The following is a 19,494-nucleotide window of genomic DNA, read 5'->3' on the forward strand; positions in this document are numbered from 1 at the left end:
GGTAGATAAAATTGTTGCCCCTGCCCATCCCCCTCTCCCAAAGGCACCCATGTTCTAATCCCCAGAACCAGCGGATATGTTACCTGGCATGGAATGAAGAATTTTGCTGATGTAATTAAGGGCAGAAACAGGGAAATTTCATGGATTATGTGGATAGCCTTAATACAATCATAAGGGGGTCAGAGTGAGAATAGGAAATGTAATGATGGAAACAGGTCAGTGTGAGGTTGCCACGAGTCAAGGGATGCAGAAGCCTCTAGAAGCGGGAAAAGGGAAGGAGTAGATTTTCCTTTAGAGCCTCCAGAAATGCAGCCTTTGTAAGGCCAATTTTGGACTTCTGACCTCCAGAAATGTAATACATTGTTGTTGAAGTTTGTGGTAAGTTGTTACAGTAACAAGAAACTAATACACCAAAGAACTTGTGGACATAGTTCAAAACTGCCACAGTCCACCCTCTGGTCACTACTTATTCCTAGTTCCCTCACTTGCAACAAGTGCTCCCCCTTCCCAAGGACCCCGGGTCTTATCTCATTATAGCATTCACTCAAAGTCCAGAGTCTTGTCCTCTAAATAGGTCCTGGGGCAGAGGAGTCTTCTTGGATATAGTTCCTTACATTTGGCTACTTGAGTATAGTGCCTCTTAATCTGAAGTCCTGTGAACTAAAGGAAAAAGCTATAATGCTCTCTTCCTGCAACAACCAATTAAAATGGCAGGACAGATAGGGTAACTGTTATAGACATTCCAGTTTCAAGGGGCAGAAAACAGGTTTGCAGAAGCCCCCAGTCCATAGCAGTTCTGAAAGTCACTTGGGTATAGGCTGGCAGTTCCATATGAAAGGCCTGGGAATAATTCTCCATGGATTTTCATTCTATCTTCTAGGCTTTTGGTTTTACCCTTTAAGCCATCTTTATTCCATTAAAGGTAGCATATATTTACATGGAAATAGTTTTCTCAGCCTGCTTCCTGCTTATAGAGCTTGAGGGTCCAAAGACCTCTTTCCTTTTCATGCTCTGACTCCTTCAGCCCAAGCTGGCAGTGTTTCTGACAATTACAATACTCTTTTAAAAAAATTATGAATCTCCTGCAAATCTTAATTGGGTTTCAGTCCCATAAAATAAAAGCCCTACCCATAAATATCTTTGAGCTAAATCTTTTGCTACCTCGGGCTTCTGCAGAAGGACAAAAGCCTTAAGCTTCTTAGAAGCCATATTATTTGAATGAGAGGATCCAAGAAGCATAACCTTAAAATCTTTTGAGAGTCTTTTGCCTGTGATATCTCCCTTAAGCCACCACTGGAAAAAATGCCAGTGGAGCAGTAAAATAGAAGACTGTGTCCTTGCAACTATGGTTAGCAATATTCACCCTTGAGTGACCATCTCTGAACCTCTTGAATGTGAGAAATAAAATTGTATCTTGCTTAGGCCACTGTTATTTAGGGATTTTCTGTTAGGTGAAAGAATCTAATCCTAACTACTATACTCTTGGTGCTATTTGGTGAGCGTCTCTGAAACTGACTAATACAGTAACTAACTCATCAATAGACTCAGTACTAACAAACTACAAGTGCTCAAGATTGTGAAGCGTCCACAATCTGGTGATCAGACAGACTGAAACCATTATAATCCTTACACGTTAGAAGTTGATGTCTTATGAATAGATGGAAAATGGGCTCAGCTCATTAATAGAGGTGGACTGTAAACAGTGTGTGTGGGTAGGTGGGGAAGTAGGGAATGGAGGGTGGGGTGTTTACAAAAATAAAAGACATGGTCTCAGCACTCATTACTTACAGACTGTTTAGGGAGATAAAACACATACATGTTAAAATACTAAAGAATACTAAAAATACTAAAGAATACTAAAGAATGCCTACACAACAGGATTTGAGATATAAATGGGCACAAGTATCTCTGAAGTAATTAAATGTTTTAACATTTTTTGAGCACTGCATAAACATTTTTGAATTATCACAATTCTGAACGAATGAGAAAACTGAGGCTTAGAGAGCTTAGTTTGCCCCACTGCATACAGTAAATAATTAGGATAATTGACTCAATAATTGAATTTGCATAGATCCAGCTCTAAAGCCCACGCTGCTCACCACAATGTTAACAACGGAGAGCTCAGGTTGGCTCAATCAATGTGAATTTTACCTTTTTGAAAATTTACCTTTACACCTCAAATCATGAGCTTTAGAGGGAAAATATTTGCAAAACGCTCTCCGCTTGACAGAACATTACGACTCTAGTGTAGCAAAAACCTTAAAAATGATTAATTTCACTGTCTTGGATTCGTACAACGTTTTAGCGACATAATATTTGGGGCAAGCCGTGAAAAATCGCTTTGTTGTCTTTTACCAGTAACATTTCATCTGCAGCACGCACACACACAAGAAATTGATCTTCGAAGAAACACAAAGCATCTCTTCCCAAAGAGAGCGTTAGTCCTCTGAAGGGCAGCCTGGAACAGATTTCAGCAAAGTGTCGGGACAAAGAGCTCTGCGCTGTTGTCCGGTACAGAGCGGTAGAAACCAAGAAGGATGGAATGTTTTCGAAGGCAGGGCGGGAAGTATTCAAAGGATGGATACAGGATAATCCTGAAAAGATGTCAGACTGGGGCGGGACACTGCACCAGGGAACGAAGACAGCTGCAGGAAGGGTAGGGAGTGCGGGATGGACGGCGAAATCCAGGTGCCGGGAGGACAGCGCGCGGGGAGGAGCTCGCGTCTGGGCCGCCGAGCGGGGCCGGGTGAGGTCACAGGCCCTTGTGAGGTGGGGTGGAGCCGCGGGGCCGCAGCGCCGTCCAGTCGGCGCGGAGGCGGCGGCGAGCTCAGCCGCTCCCGGCTGCCCCGGAGCCCCTGCGCGGTGGCGGAGGCGGTGGCGGTGGCCGTGCCCTGGGTCCCGCGCTCTTCCAGCGCGGGCCTCTCAGTGGGCGGAGCGTCGGCCTCGGTCAGGTGACCTGGGGGCGGGGCTTCGTCGCGTGGGAGCCCGGGAAGGCGGCGCAGCGAGAGCGCCGGGCCACGCGGGGGGGCTGAGCGGCCTGCAGCTAGGACCTTCGGATCCCGTTGGGCTAGGGCCTCGGCCCGTGAGGCGGGAGGACGGGGACACCCTTGGGAGCCCGAGGGGGTTCACGGTGGGACACCCCCCCCCCCCCCCCCGGGGGGACACAGGTGGAGAGGCAAGACTTGCCGAGGAGCGTGCCACCCGGTGCGAGGGACAAAGTAGAACAATTACGGAGATGGACGAAGGTTCCAGAAGGGGCAGCGATGTGACTGGGCGGGCCGGGCACTAAAGGGGCAGACGCGGCTGGATCCCGTGGTGCCTCGGAAATGGTGGTGGTTCTAGAAGGGTGGAGGTCATGGTGGCTGGGACGCTTCCCTGCTTCTTGAGCAAACCCTCAGACCTCTAGTAGAGCACTTGTTTTCATCTGGTGAGTGGTTTAACGTGTTCACAGGTCTACTCACTTTCTTCGCCAGAAGGCTAAACGAGCAGGGCCTGTTGGAATGTTCCACAGCACAGGTTCTTCCATGAAGTGGAAGTTCAGTCAGTATTGTTAAAGGTGGTAGTTGGGGGTGGTGCCGGTCATGTGTGAACGTTAAGGGCAACAGGTGCGGTGAAGAGGTGTCTGCAGTTGCTGTTAATGGACGTTTGCGGTCATCGCTGCAAGGGAAGTGAGGGAGGAAGTGAGGGGCGGTTTGGAAGGGAACCCAAATGGAAAGAGTAGAAAGTACTTTGCAGAAGTGGTGGGTGATGGGAGGGAAGCAGATGTGGAGGTGGTGGTAACTCAGCAAGTGAGAAAGTGCAGTTGTGAAAGCGCAGTGCAAACATCAGAGCGCTAAAAACAAAATAAAGTTAGATTCTCCATATTTCTGCCTAGCTGTGCCTCTGGGTTTACTAAGCAGCAGTGTAAATTTAGTGAAAGTATCCCTGGATTTGGGAGTCAGGGACCTGAATTTTGCTACTATTTTGTGTACGTTGTGTGAGCAAATCACAATCTTTCTGTGTATCAGCTTCCTTATATATAACTAAGGTATTGGACCAGAAAGATTTCTTTTTTTTTAAATGTTTATTTTTGAGAGAGAGAGTACAAGTGCGGCAGGGGCAGAGAGAGAGGAAGACACAGAATCTGCAGCAGCCCCCAGACTCTGAATTGTCAGCACAGAGCCCGATGTGGGGCTCGAAACCCCCCGCCCCGTAAGATCATGAGCTGAGCTGAAGTCAGAAGCTTAACCCACTGAGCCACTCAGGCACCCCTGACCAGAAAGATTTCTGAAATCATCCTAGCTCTGTTGTGGATTCTATGATTTCATGTAACAATAAGCACTCCTCCCCGACTTCATTTACGGCTTTTAAAGTTTGTTTATTTAAATTTCAATATAGTTAACATAAAGTGTTAGTTTTAGGTGTACAATATTCAGCAATTGTATACATTACTTAGTGCTCATCATAAGTGTACTCTTAATCCCTTCAGCTATTTGACCCATTCTCCACCCACCTCCCCTCTTGTAACCATTAGTTTATTTTCTATAGTTAAGAGTGTTTCTTGGTTTGTCCCTTTTTTTCCCTTTGTTTCATAACATATGAGTGAAATCTTGTGGTATTTGTCTTTTCTGACACATTTCACTTAGCATTATACTGTCTAGCTCCATCCGTGCTGTTGCAAATGGCAAGATTATTCATTCTTTTTTATGGCTGAGTAATATTCCAGTGTGTGTGCTTGTGTGTGTGTGTATATGTATACCACCTCTTTATCCATTCATCTATCAATGGATAGATGGGCTGCTAACACTTGAGCTGCTTCCAAAATTCGGCTATTGTAGATAATGCTGCAGTAAACATAGGGGTGCATATAGTTTTTTTTTTTTTTATTTATTTTTTTATTTATTTATTTTTTTTAATTTTTTATTTTTTTTAATATATGAAATTTACTGTCAAATTGGTTTCCATACAACACCCAGTGCTCATCCCAAAAGGTGCCCTCCTCAATACCCATCACCCACCCTGCCCTCCCTCCCACCCCCCATCAACCCTCAGTTGGTTCTCAGTTTTTAACAGTCTCTTATGCTTTGGCTCTCTCCCACTCTAGCCTCTTTTTTTTTTTGTTTTTTTCCTTCCCCTCCCCCATGGGTTTCTGTTACCTTTCTCAGGATCCACATAAGAGTGAAACCATATGGTATCTGTCTTTCTCTGTATGGCTTATTTCACTTAGCATCACACTCTCCAGTTCCATCCATGTTGCTACAAAAGGCCATATTTCATTTTTTCTCATTGCCACGTAGTATTCCATTGTGTATATAAACCACAATTTCTTTTTTTTTTTTTTTTTTTAATTTTTTTTTTTTTCAATGTTTTTTTTTTATTTTATTTTTGGGACAGAGAGAGACAGAGCATGAACGGGGGAGGGGCAGAGAGAGAGGGAGACACAGAATCGGAAACAGGCTCCAGGCTCTGAGCCATCAGCCCAGAGCCTGACGCGGGGCTCGAACTCACGGACCGCGAGATCGTGACCTGGCTGAAGTCGGACGCTTAACCGACTGCGCCACCCAGGCGCCCCAAAGAGGGGTGGGTCTTCAGGAGACCCAGAATAAAGAGAGCAAGTAGAGAGTTCAAACATCCCTGATACAGTGGAGCAGAAAAGGTGAGTGCCGTGTGCCTTTAGGAAACTCTTAAGTCACCCTTCGTCTACCTCTGCCCCTCTGTATTGGTTCACTCTGGCACAGGATCTCATTCTCTATCCTCATTTAATTCTTAAAACAATCCTGTGAGAGAAGGATGAGTATCCCTCATTCACAGAAGAGAAAACTGAGGCTCAGTAGAAACATGCCTCAGGTGAGGGACAGAATTTTCTCATTCCAAGCTCTGTGCCTTTCGTCAGTTCATACTGTCCCAGGTCCTTGGTTCAAAGAGTTTCAGGCAAACTTATTATTCACAGACTCTTCAGAAGCTCCACCTTATCAAAGAAGGCCTAACACTGACAAGAAACAATCTTGCCCATCAGATCTGTGGCCCCAACTAGCTGACCACAGGTCCTTTCCATGGCAGCCAGGTTTCCGAGCTGTCCCTCCTCAAATGTTCCAACACACAGGAAGGAATCGTTGGGGTTGATTCTCTTCGTGATACTGCCTGGCCTTCTATAAACATCCAATTTCACTTCCTCCAGAGACTAAGGAAGAACGAAAAGAGGAGAAGGACTCAGATGAGACTTACATTAGAAGAAGAAATGGATAACCTGGCTTCACCACTTTCGAAACACTCCGTTCATCAGTAAACAGCAACCTCTTCTTCTTAGAGACTTCCCCGCCATCCGCGACAGCCTCGTCTCTACGGCCTGACTCCGATCCTGCACCTGGCTATGCACGACAACAGGCCGGTGTTTAAGCCCTCCAGCTGCTGTACCAGGTGATGAGTCAGGGTTTTCAGCTGGAAACAAATGACAAAGTTATCTTCTGATTCAGAAAGACAGCTGATACTTCAGACATGTGAGTGCTGAGTAAACAGCACCTCCTTCTACCTGAAGAAAGTTGGATTTCTAGACAAGAGCCCTGTGGGGGGTGGGATGGGTGTGGGGGGGTGGGGGTGGGTAGGGCAACAAAGCAACTGAATATCAGCTGGAGGGCAAGCAACTTCTAGCTCGTGATTCCCAGTCCAAAGGCTAGTGGGTGAGGCCAGAAATGTGAGGTCTAGGAACACTGGGTATCTTTCTTTCCTCCCTCCCTCCTTCCATCCAACAACACCCATCTCTCCCATATTCTTGTCCCAGATCCCTTAAGATTCTGGCAAGGACCAAACTCTGAGTGAATGAAAGCAGGACCTTTGCCTGACTCATTCACCATTGTCTTTCTAATGCTTCAAACAGTGCACGGCACACAGTGGTGCTCACAAAATACTTGCTGAATGAACAGATGAGTAAAATAAAAAGGCTCAGACCGTTTCAGACTGTAAGAAGTTGAGGTATACAACTTCTCAGTGGTGGGGTCACTGCGGAACTCCTTCCATTACACCAAGCTGCCAACAGGCTGAAACCCTTCAGAGATCACACCTTAACGGAAGGGGATATTGAAGGTAAAAGGACATCCGATTCTCAAAGGCGTGAGACTATAAATGCAAGCAAACACAAGGGGTCTTCTTTGGGGTCCTTTACAATGGCTGTCAAGTGGCCAATCCTTTGGAGTTTGGTCACCAGAACTTAGAGGGGATGTGCACCCCCAAATCCCAGGAGATTATAAATGTTAACCATGGAGCCTGGGTGCCTCAAGAATGTCTAGCTACTCTGAGATAACTTGACTCTCTGTGTTCATGGGTAATCAAAATGGTCAAAACTCAATGATCCAGCACCTGCAAAAAGAGGAAGCAATTCAACAGCCTCCACGGAGGCCTCGGCGTCCCCAGGATCCACTCATCTCTACTCTTCACAACATGTAACGTCACCTCTGGCACATTCGGTAGCGGGACTAATCTACAACCAGTTCTGGCCAGGAGGAGCACTGGGTGAGGGTCCTTTCTGAGCGGCAGGGCAATGCACATGGACATGATTCTGTGCCCACAGCCAACCCCACACAGTGGAACCGCTTGAGTTTCTCCAGATCGTCACCCAAAAGGAAGTGATAAGCTTCCACTGCCCCAGCTGAATGAGTAGCTCCCTCACCTTCCAGGTATTTGGATGATACCTATCATTCCAGCAGCCAACGCGAGTAATGTAATATGGATGCCAGGAATACAATCCTTAAGGACAGGTACAGGGGGCCTGACATCCAGGAAAAGCACTTGACCCACGGGAGAAGGATCTCTACTCCTCCACACTTACTTACCATCTGAGGCCCTGCCTCAATTGAGGTGTTCGGCAAGTGCCTGGCTCTGAGAAAGCAGGTGGGGTTGGCAGGGGACTGCACTAGGTTCTCAGATCAAATGGGGACCACATCAAGGGAAGAGTGGGCACAGAGCTGGGATGAAGAGTTGAAATGGGGATAGGAAGACGTCAATCTAACAAGATTGGGTAGGGGTGGTGGGAACTAGGGCAGCAAGAGTTGGGGGGTGGTTTAGCAAAGACTCAGGAATGAAGTGTCCTCAGGCTGGCTGGGGATGGAAAGAAAGTATGCGGTGGGCTTGGAAGTTAGGGGTTGAGTGGGTGAGGGCAAGAAGATACATACAAGACTTGAGATAGGGCTGAGATCAGAGTTATCAAGAAGAGGGGGGTAAGCGCAATAGGGCATCTACTGTAGTGGTAGGTATTAAATGAGTGGGGGGAGGTGGGTGTTTTGGCTGAGCAGACCTTGGGGGGCTGAGCAGGGGGGCTGGGATAAGAAAGCTGAGCCTGAAAAGGGGTAAGCCAGAAAGACGGGGAGGGGGAGGGGGGGCTCGAGGAGGTTTGCGTGGAGCACTGGGATTGCCAAAGGGGTTGAGGGGTGAGAAGGAGATGCGTTAGAGGGAGGCGGAGGGAAGTGGCTGTCCTAGGGGTTGGAAGTGGGCTACCGTGGGGTCGAGTGTGGCTGCACTTACGCAAGACCAGTGGTGAAGGGGTGAGGGTAAGGGCTGGGCTCGGGTCACGGGTGGAGAAGAGGAAGGGGACGGGTCAGCACTGGCTGTTTGGGCTGAAGGCTCGGGTCCGAGTGGGGTAGGGTGCGGGGCTCAGGCCGGGCAGGGAAAAGGCTCTGAAGCAGGACAGTTTCAAAGCAACCAAGGGTTTGCGATCACGGACAGGGCTGGTGACCCATCGCCCGTTCTCGTCTCGGCCCCGCCGTCCCCTTCTCACCCTCCTCGCCCTCTGACCCCTAACTCACCAGAGGGAGCGGGGAGGGGGCGCGGGGCACTCCTGGCCACTGCAGCCCCTAAGCCTCCGACCAGGCGCTGCGGCCTCCGGGCCAGGGACAACAGGAAACGGCGCTCGCGGCGCCTGACGCCATCACGTTGGTTCGGCGTCCGGCCCCGCCCCCGGACCGCGGAGCCAAGCGCAGGGCCGGCGGAGCCTCGGGGCGGGGCCAGCGCTCAGGAAAGCCCAAGTTCCCAGCTCCAGAGCAGGTGAGTGATCTGGGAGGCTGGGGACTCTGCGACCCGAGATGCGCACGAAGAGGCGAGGCCACCAGGCTAGCCCACCAGTGTCGGGCGGAACGTGTCCTACTGCCCGCCCCCAGCAGTGTCTGCGTCTCACTAGATCCCGGCCGCCTTCTGGGTTCACGACCTTGCCTGGGCACAGCACTATCTACCGTGCTGTCTACCGAGGCTGTCTGTTGGCCTCCTGCCCGGAAGGTTCCCACTTGTAAAATCGGACCAATAACGTCTACCCTAGTTTTGCCTCCCTGAGGGCATCAGTGCAGTTGGTGCTTCCCGCCTGGTGGTTCTCAGGACAAGCATACAGGTTTTGATCACCCCTATCACCAAGGGAGCACCTTTAGGTACCCGTCAGCCCCCAGGCATGAAGCTTAAGGTTCTGGTTATTCTCATCTAGCCAGGAAGTTGTTTGTTTCCTTTACTTGGTAGAGTTGACATTTCTCTTTCACATGGACCCAGAACAAAAGGTCAAGAGTGTGTGTTGGTGGGGGTGGGGACAGATGTCTTGTGCTTTGGACACTTCATACCTGCAGGCTCAGGTCAAGTGGGATCTTAGGGCCTGAGTGTGGGGTGAGTACTGGGGTGGAGAGGTACTGCTACCTGCAGGTCCAGGGGGACTTTGGGGGTGTCTACAGGGCTGGTCTGGGAACGGGACAGTTCTTGGAAGAAAGCTCCACTGATCTGGGCCAGGCTCTCCATCAGCCTTTCTGGGAAGGGGAGAAGAAGGGGTCCCAGTGCCTGTTTCCATTTATAAAACCAGCTGTTGGAGATGTGGCACCTGAGTGTGTGCGGGCTGCCTCTTCAATAATTCTGTCTCTAGGAGCGAGAACCACCTCTCCTCGATTTTAGACTAGATGAATCTGAGTACATTTAGTATGGTTAACAGTTGAACAGAAAGTTAGAAATAAGGACACGGAGGGATGCCTGGGTGGCTCGGTCGGTTAAGTGTCTGACTTCGGCTCAGGTCACAATCTCACAGTTGTGAGTTCCAGCCCTGCATTGGGCTCTGCGCTGACCGTGCAGAGCCTGCTTGGGATTCTCTCTCTCTCTCTCTCTCTCTCTCTCTCTCTCTCTCTCTGCCCCTCCCTCGCTTGTGCTCTCCCTCTCCAAAGTAAATAAACGTTAAAGATAAATAAATAAGGACACAGAAGCAAAGCATTATCTTAGCGTTAAACAACTTGGAAAGTAAGGAATTTACTGGGAAATCCAGTTTCCTGGGCAAAAGGATAGTGTTTCTGGTTATAATTATAGCACATCAAGAGCATCAGTGTCTTGATACAAGCATGCCCTCCCCCAGATGGAGCCAGCAACATTCCTCAGTTCTTCCAATGAATTTTTGCGCAGCCGCTGTCTGCAAAAGCTGTGGGAACCCCGCATGGTAATCTCTTATCTATCTTTTCAGGAGCCCCTGTCTCCTGGTCTTCTCTTACTTCTCAGGCCTCTCGGCCCCTCTGCAAAGTCTACGGGCTTGTCCTCCTCTCTCCATCTTACTCTGGCGCACATTTCCACCATTCGTGGGCCACGAGTCCACCAGGTAATCTGAGGCCGGAAAAAAAAATCTCCCATTACCCTGTTATTTGAGCAATAATAAAGGTACGTGCAAAGTGCCATGGTGCCAGGGAAGAGGCCTTGAAGGTTATCCTGGCGGAAGCAACTTTTATCTGAGCCTTCCGGGTGGACACAGGAAAGGGCAATGCCTGCGAAGAGACTGGTAGAGAAACGGCCGGTGGGTAGGAATGCAGACTGAGCTCAGGGGAGGGTGCACGGAGAGGTGGAGAGGAAGCTAGGAAGTAAGGCTAGAGTAAGGGGAGGGGGCTTAGAATGGAAGGGGGAGATAAAGACAGATTGGGCAATGGGGAAAGGGAGGAGGCACAGACAGAGCTGGAGGCCAGTGCAGGAAGGGCTCAGACGCTCACAAAGGCACTGGTCTGTCAGATTTCAAGCACTACGCATAGTCATTCAAAGCCAGGCAGGAGGACTGCAGGCATCTGAATTTCTCGGGGGTCTAAGGTGTAGATTCCTGAACCCCGCCCCTGCCCTGGAGAGTCACTCTGGGATGAGGTCCAAGTATTTAGCCTTGACCCAAACCTTTTCTGTCTCTTGCCCTACCACCCGTGGATCTGAAGGGTGAGAAAATGTGAGAATCTCTCCTTAACCTAGGAGCTGAAGGGCAAGGGATTTAACAGGTGTGGAAAATAGAGGCTCCTATTTGCCAGATAGGAATTTTGATTTATCCTTAGCAACCACCCTGAAGGTAAGCACCATTGTTATCCCCATGGCATAGATGATAAAACAGGCTTAAGAGAGGTTAAGGAACTTGGGGGCCCAAGGCCATACAACTCATAATTACTACAGGTGGGATCCTCACCCAGCTCTGATTCTAGCTGGAGAACTAGCATAATTCAGTGGCCGAGCAAGTGGGCTTTGGAGCCGGGAATGCTTAGGTTTGAATACCGGCTCTACCCCATACTGTTTTCTAGGCCTTCCCTAAGACAGCACAGGGCCCAGCACAACCCAGCAAGTGTGGGCCTGAGACCACTGCCACAGTCAGTGGTTTTCATAGGCCCCTCGAGATGGCACCAGAGATAGAAACTTCTAAGTTTGATTGGTGGTTAGAAAAGAGAAGTAAATCACAACACGCTGAGGCCCCTCCGCCTCAGGCAGAGGGGCCAGAGTGTGTGACTTCCGGGAAGTTCCCCAAACTATCTGAGCCTCAGTTCCTCATCTGTAAATTGGGGAAAATATCAGTTGCCATGAGGATTAAATAAGATAATATCCTCAGGACGGTTTCTGGTCTGAAGTAAGCACTTGAGGATAACTAGCTATATTATTATTATTATTATTATTGTTACAGTTTTGGCTAATTCGTACCTACCCAGTTCAGTCAGATCTCCGTTTTCTAACTGGTCTTTGAGCACTGGAGTGAGAGCCTCTCTTGTTTGAACCCCAGATGTATGCTTACTTGGTCTCTGACCGAAATCATCTAAGCAGAACTAATGCCACCATTTCTTTTGAAACCGGAATAGGTAATGTTCTCATGGCTTCTGTTGCAGGAAGCTGGTTCTTCCCACTCTCTTTAAAAAATGGATTTAAAGGGTTCGTAAAAATTATGTGTCAATTCTATCTCAATAAAGTTGGACACAAATACAGCTTTGAGGTGCCGTTGACAAAAGAATGGACTCTTTAAGCCTCCCAAATGTTATCACACATAGTTTACAGTTCAAATAGTACGAAATGAAGTGGTGAGGAAACAGAATGACCCGCAGCAGCTTCTTGCCTCGACCATCCCCACCCTCCTGGGCCAGCTCGCCAGTCCTCGGTCCTCCTTACCTCTCGCTGGATCTTCTGGTGCTTATCTCCACCTATCTTGTGTTTCTAGCTCTTAATTCTTCCATTTAAAAGAGTTTTTTAATTTTTTTTTTTTTTTGAAAGAGAGAGAAGGAGAGAGAGAATCCCAAGCAGGCTCTGCGCTGTCAACACAAAGTCCGATGCGGGGCTCGAACCCACGAACCGTGAAATCGTGACCTGAGCTGACGTCAGACGCTCAACCGACTGAGCCACCCAGGTGCTCTGATTCACCCATTTTAGACGCTATCTGTGGACTTCCTAGCAACACAGGCAAGGAGTTAGGTCTTTAACACCCCCCACCCATTCCATTCTTGGGGTTTAGTTTTGTCACTCTTGCCCCATGATTGATAGTGGTTGCAGAATTGTGACTAGGTAAGCATTGTTCACCGCAGAGCTTGCTCATGTAGTCCGATGGCACTCGTTTCTGTCCCCTGACCCCCCGGGGTTTAATTTCTTCTCCTTCTCTTTCTGTGCTGCCCGCCACGATCACTCCTCCACTCCGCTCCAGTGCTCTGGCATGACAGTTAGTGCCGTTTCCCTCGGCTACCTCCTTGACCTGTCATACGCTGCTGTCCTGGAACCTTCCTTCGCTGCTTCCTGGGCTGGGGTTTTCCTGGCTCCCTTCTCTTCTTGCTTTCTTTACTCTCTCTCTTAATCTGCAGTTAAGAATCCCTTTCTAATATTAAAAAATAGAATGGTCTTCGGACCTGCTCGTGATCGTAGGGATCCTTTCGATATCTATTAATTGGGACAAAAAATACAGAAAGACCAAAAGTTACTATGAAGGCACTCCTGCTCTTAAGTGAATTTGTGTTTTACTCACAATAGCATCTATGAACGTGTGAAAGCCTGTTCAAAGTTTAGGCTTAGGGTTAGTTCAATCTAGCCTCAATGTCTGGTCTTCCATTTGTCACCTCGCCCCCTCAACTTGCCGTGAGACAACCCCCTCTCTTGACTTTCTATTCAGTTCCTGTGCCCTAGCAGAGACTTAAGTACTGGTTTAAGGCCCACCTTGCAGGTGCACGCTGACCATGGCTGGCCAATCAGGGTCTCCTCCTGCCAGATACAGGGTCCAAGCAGACCAATCAGAGGCTTTTTGAAGACTGGCTTTCCTTTATGAGGCTTGCTCAACCTCAGTGGAGAGTTGGAGTTACTAAGGACTATCTTTGCAGTCTTGGGGCATCCATCCTGTGGCCTGAAGCCGTCATGGAGGAAAGCACAACTGAGGGATAGTTGGGGAGAGAATGACGTTTGAGCGCTAGATGCGGCCAGCTTGAAGATCTTAGGCTTCCCGGTTATGTGAGCCGATACACCGTATGACATTTTTGGCTTAAGCATATTTTAGTTGGATTTCTTTCACTGGGAGCATAAAGAGCGGCGACTGATATCCTGTCTTTGTGAACTTGGGCAGGTTATACAAGCGGTGCGTACAGACTTGGACCGTGACAACGCAGCTCCCACTAGGTCCCCTATGGCTGCCCTGTTATCAGCCTGAGCCTGAGACAGCTTGACATTGAATAGCCCGTTTTAGGGACTGGAGGAAACGACTTACCATGAGTCACTGCCCTAAAATATGCTTTCTACCCACATGCCCGGTGCCTGGAATTCTGTGGTGATGGTGGCATTCGTCAGGGTTAACCATGGCTCTCTTCAAACGGTTCTCCTTTGGAGTGTGAAGTCTGCGATATTTAACTTGTAGAAGTCCTTTCTTCTGGAGGTCCCTCTGGCAGGCAGTGGATCCAGGATGCGGTGTAGACAGACCTAGGTACACATCTCAGTTCCCAATGGCACAGTCCCTTTGCAGCTTTGCGGGCAAACCCCTAGCACTGTGTGCTGACCTTTAGGAGGTCAGTCTGTATCACATAAGGAATCCGACGCAGAGAGTGAAGAAATGGTCTCAGATTCACCCAGTAATCTCCCTGAGTCAGCCCTGAGGGCAGGGCCTGGCCCTAGGCGTTGGGAAGAGGAAGGAGATGTGATTCTTGTCTTGTCAGGGCTCCTGACCTGATAGAGAACTGCGGTTGAGTCTTCACATGGACGGACGCTGTCTTTCACTCTGCGCCATTCGTAGGTGACGCCTAGAAGAGCAGGGCCACCGTGTTGTAGCCTCTGACCCAGGACTCTGTCACATTCTGGGAGAGAGAAATATGGGCCCTCCCCGCATCCCCGCTCCTGCTGTGTCTCCTCGTGGCCACAGTGTACTTTCCCATCCCCTGGCTTGGGGCTGGGGGCTGGTTCCGTGCTTAGGCTCGAAGAGGCCCGATGGCTCTTTTGCTTGCTCTCTTACGCTTCTCTTGGGTAGCCGCTGCCTCTTCAGCCTGGGTCCCGGCAGCAACACAGGGAGAAAAGACCAGCAGTGAGAAGCAGCGCCGATCCAGCCAGCAGGGCATTAAAGTACAGCGGTAACGGCCAACCTGTGAGAATCGGTTTCCCAGCCTCCTCTGAGTTTTGAGGATGGTCTATTAGTTAGCACTGTTGTGGCAAAAGATAACAGATACATGGATTCCCTCCGTTATCAGGTTACGTACAGGTTCAGCTGCTGCAGTAGAGACCCAACACAACAGTGGTTAAGTGATTTTTTTTAATTCTTTTTTTTTAATCCTTTTTTTCGGGGGGCGGGGGGGAGAGTGCAAGCGGGGGAGGGGCAGAGAGAGTGGGGCAGAGGATCCAAAGCGGGCTCTGTGCTGACAGGCTGACAGCACAGAACCCGATGTGGGACTCAAACTCACGAACCCCGAGATCGTGACCTGAGCTGAAGTTGGATGCTTAACCGACTGAGCCACCCAGGCGCCCTTTAATTCCTTTGTTTTTAAATGTTTATTTATTTTTGAGACAGAGACAGAGATTGAGTGGGGGAAGGGCAGAGGGAGACACAGAGTCTGAAGCGGGCTCCAGGCTCCGAGCCGTCAGCACAGAGCCCGATGTGGGGCTTGAACCCACGAACGGTGAGATCCTGACCTGAGCCGAAGTCGGACACCTAACCGACTGAGCCATCCAGGCGCCCCAACAGTGGGTTAAATTAAAAAACAGCTTCTTGGGGGCACCCGGGTGGCTCAGTCGGTCAGGTGTCTGACTTTGGCTCAGGTCACGATCTTGCCGTTCATGGGTTCGAGCCCCATGTCGGGATGTGTGCGGACGGCTCAGAGCCTGGAGCCTGCTTCACGTTCTGTGTCTCCCTCTCTCTCTGCCCCTCCCCTGCTCATGCTCTGTCTCTGTCTCTCAAAAATAAGTAAACATTGAAAAGAAATTTTTTTAAGAAGCAGCTTCTTGATCTCTCATATGATAATCCGGTTAAGTACTGGATCTGGGGCTGGTTCGGTGGCTCTTATGTCAGGGAGCCAGGCTCCTTCTGTTTTCCTGCTCTACCACCCTGGGGTGTAGCCCTCATCCAGACGAGGCCTTTGTACCGTTGAAATCTTCATTTCCTCCACAGTGTGGCGCCAGACCGCTCTCTGCCGCTGCCCTGGAAACACACGCAGCCTAAGCACCATTCCTGCCTCTGCTCTGGGCCTCGGGACTTTTCTTCTTCTTGAATGAGTGTGCTCCCGCCCCCCAGCTGGTGCTCCACGCCATCCCCCAGGTCTCAACAACATACCCCCACCAGGACCACAGGAGCCAGAGCTGGTCGTGCCTGGTGGTCCTCAGGACTGAGAGGCCCTGACCTCCGTGGGGGCAGGAGCCGGCCAGCATGACCAGCCGGGACTCCCAGGTTAAGAATCCAGTTGAGCCTCCTGGTCATCCTCAATCTGCTCTGCCCTTCGTCTCCCACCCCCAAATCCCTGCCGACCTCCAGCCCTGAAGAAGCCGGAGAACCTCTGCTTCCCCCACCTCCCCGTCCGCCTTGTCCTACTTCAGTCGTTTGGTGAGCATAAAAAGGCCTGTCAAAGTGGTCCCTCTGTTTGGGGGATGGGCTCAGGAGGGGTGGGCATGTGGGTTCGGAGGGTGACAGATTCTTTCTCCAAATGCTCGCCAGGCTCCTCCGAGCCCTCTTCTTGATTCGACCTTGCTTGGCCTGTGAAGGCGAACAAACACGGACGTGGTTGCTGGCAGCTCGTGGCCGCATCCCTAGTAGGACCCTAGCCTCCCTTAAAGTGCCTGCCTGCAAAACTCCCGGCTGTCTAAAGGATTGGCTGCTGAGTCCAGCCAACGCCTGAAGATCGGGCCCCTGTCTCCCAGCTTCTGTGAGAGGGCAGGAGCTTAACTTTGAGAAGTGTCAGCAAAGCCAGATGGGTCTCATATGGGCCAGCGTCCCTTCCTGCTTTTTGTCATCTTTCACTTCTGATTATAGAGCCCCCCACTCATTCCCTTCCCTAGTCCCTCATTCTCCCTGTGAAATACCCCATCACCTCTGTAATAATCCCAGTCGGGTGCCTGCTCACGATGAACCCTTTCCCCTACGGCACTGCAATACTATGTTACTGACTGAAATCTGTCTGGATTACTTTAAGTAGTGTCTGCTTTTGTTTGTTTTCATCAGGGGAGGTGTGCAGGATCAGCCTTTTAATTTTTTTATTTTTAATATTTATTTTTGAGAGAGAGGCAGGGTGCAAGCAGGGGGGTGGGGGAGGGGCAGAGAGCGAGTTAGACACAGACTCCAAAGCGGGCTCCAGGCTCCGCGCTGTCAGCACAGAGCCCGACGTGGGGCTCAAACCCAAGAACCGTGAGATCATGACCTGAGCCGAAGTCGGTCGCTCAACTGACTGAACCACCCAGGTGCCCCAACAGCCTTTGAAATTAAATTATTTTCAGGATCAGCTTTTTAAGTAAGCATCCCAGGGATGTTTGCGTATAGAGGTCCAAAGGCTGTATTTTGAGAAAACATGTTTCCCTGTGGAGATCTTTTCTCTGGCAGCCCTTTTGAATGGGGGCTATGTTTTCTCAGATACTGCATTGCCAATAGTCCATCCAGCTTTAATTCCAGTGAGAACGTTCCAGAGATGAAACTAAGAATCAACTCCAGGCGCTTCTCCAGTCACCTCTGGGGATGAGTGTATGTCGTCAGCATCCAGCGCCTCACCTGCTGCCCAGCTAGAATGACACCTTTCAGGGTTTCCGACTTAGAAACACGACCACCAGGTTACTCCACGTGGACACCACCCCCCTTTTACAAAGCCTTTGAACACCCCCCCATCAGGAGGGGTTTGCTGGATGATGTTGGTTGGCTCTTGACACCCATTTCTAGCCCCTTCTTTGCAGGTCCTGGAAACCCACGAACCATCGTTGACAGATTCCCTCGACAGCAGAATTCTGCCAATAAAGCGTACCTGTGTGAAATTTGGAAGGCGGAGGTGGAAGGAGGTGGAAGCCATGCTTTTCTCCTCTGTAGCAGCAGACATGCGGGCCGAATGTTGGAGTCCATACTCCCCACCAGTCAGGCTTGGGGCCATGGGGCTGTAGTGACCCCAGCAGTGGCTTCCCGAAGTTTCCTGACCGAGTGGCAGCAGCAGCTTTGAATCTATGGAGAGCAACTGTGGTAAAGTAACCTGAGAGCTAGTGGTGCGATTCCCCCCTGGCCCTGACCTTCACCACCGCGAGCCCCACCAGTGGTGAGCACCAATTGCTTGTATGACCTTTGTGTGTGTGTGTGTGTTTGCAATATCTAGAATGGTTTGTTTTCCTGGCTATGGTAGTTTTAAAATATGTTCACAAAACTGACGGTTGATGGGGGGTGGGAGGGAGGGGAGGGTTGGGGATGGGTATTGCGCCTGGGTGGCTCAGTTGGTTGAGCGTCTGACTTTGGCTCAGGTCATGGTCTCACCATTCATGGCTTCGGGCCCCGCATTGGGCTCTGTGCTGACAGCTCAGAGCCTGGAGCCTGCTTCAGATTCTGTGTCTCCCTCTCTCTCTTGTTCTCTCTTCAAAATAAACATTAAAAAAGATGTTTTTTGAGGAATAAATGTTTATTGTTGTTTTTAAAAAATTTTTTAAAATGTTTATTTTGGAGAGAGAAAGAGACAGAGACATAGAGTGCGAGTGGAGGGGTGGCAGAGAGGGTCATAATCTCGTGGTTGGTTCATGGGTTCGAGACCCGCATCGGGCTCTGTGCTGACAGCTCAGAGCCTGGAGCCTGCTTCATATTCTGTGTCTCCCTCTCTCTCTGCCCGCATGCTCTGTCTCTCTCTCTCCCTCTCTCTCAAAAATAAACATTAAAAAAATTAAAAGAAATACGGCAAGGTAGCATTTGAGACTGATAAGTATTGTGCAAATTTGAGGTCGTGTTATAGAAACAACATTTTCTAAGCTTCACTTTATGAACCACATTTGAGCTAATGGAAATATTCCAAAATAGGAGAATGGAGTTGCCTGGAATCCCGGCCCACACTTCGGGAAGCCCAACTATGCACAGATGGGTCTTCTTGGTTTCTCGTCAGCTCTGTCTCTGTGTCCACCTCTCTTCTTCAAAAAGTCACCACCGGCCCCCGCTCCACCCAGCTCATGAAGGAGTTTGAGCTGGCATGAGGAGTTTCTGCCCTTGTGACCTAAGAGTGACTAAAGGGCCTAGTACTGCGCCTGGCTCAAAGCAGGTGCTCAACAAACAGTAGCGGCCACCATCCTCATCGTTATAATTATTGATTCTTTGATGGTAACCATGGCTTAGACGTCTCTGTACCCCTGCACCCTGCAGCAGGGCAGTATAACCGTCAGCAGGCTTTGGAGTTAACAGGCCTGGATTAAACCCCTACCTGGCAGTTTTGGATTTGCGGCCTTGGGCACCTGAACAGGGTACCTACATCCTTTAAGCCCTGTCCCCTTATCTGCCAGATGGGGATAATAAAGTATGTTTTCACGGACTGTTGGGCTAAATTAAGACTGCAAAACACCCAACCCAGGCCTTGACACCAAGTAAGCAAATAGTAAACTAGGTGCTGCTGCCGCTTCCGATTACTGTTACTCTCTAGTCTTGTGCTTTCAACACAGTTATTTGTTGGCTGACGTCACCACACAGAGACAGACACTTGGTGGCCGTTCTCACTAAAACGCTGGGGGAACGGGAGCAGGCACCAGGAGAACAGGTGTCCTTGCCCAGCAGCAGCAAACTAATAAAGCCGAAGAGGCACTGATGGGCCAATCACCCCGCTTGGAACCGTTCCTACCAACCCTGCC

At 49.7% G+C, this 19,494-nt stretch overlaps 3 long non-coding RNA genes across 3 annotated transcripts; 1 reads left to right on the forward strand and 2 right to left on the reverse strand.

Moving 5' to 3' along the window:
• Positions 1-5,628: 5,628 nt before the first annotated feature.
• Positions 5,629-12,607, reverse strand: LOC145715158 (uncharacterized). Its single transcript, XR_014137179.1, has 3 exons — positions 12,373-12,607; positions 8,775-10,581; positions 5,629-6,417 (listed from the first exon to the last, which is right to left on the reverse strand). It is a non-coding gene; the product is annotated as an uncharacterized LOC145715158 (long non-coding RNA).
• A 1,832-nt stretch (positions 12,608-14,439) lies between these two features.
• LOC145715161 (uncharacterized) lies at positions 14,440-19,318 on the reverse strand. The gene is made up of 2 exons (XR_014137191.1): positions 17,655-19,318; positions 14,440-14,708 (listed from the first exon to the last, which is right to left on the reverse strand). It is a non-coding gene; the product is annotated as an uncharacterized LOC145715161 (long non-coding RNA).
• LOC145715159 (uncharacterized) lies at positions 15,476-18,513 on the forward strand. Its single transcript, XR_014137189.1, has 2 exons — positions 15,476-16,252; positions 17,587-18,513. It is a non-coding gene; the product is annotated as an uncharacterized LOC145715159 (long non-coding RNA).
• Positions 19,319-19,494: the final 176 nt, after the last annotated feature.

This window comes from Panthera onca (assembly GCF_046562875.1).
Source record: "Panthera onca isolate mPanOnc1 chromosome E1 unlocalized genomic scaffold, mPanOnc1 haplotype 2 h2.Chr16_ul_5, whole genome shotgun sequence".
Taxonomy (NCBI): Eukaryota; Metazoa; Chordata; class Mammalia; order Carnivora; family Felidae; genus Panthera; species Panthera onca.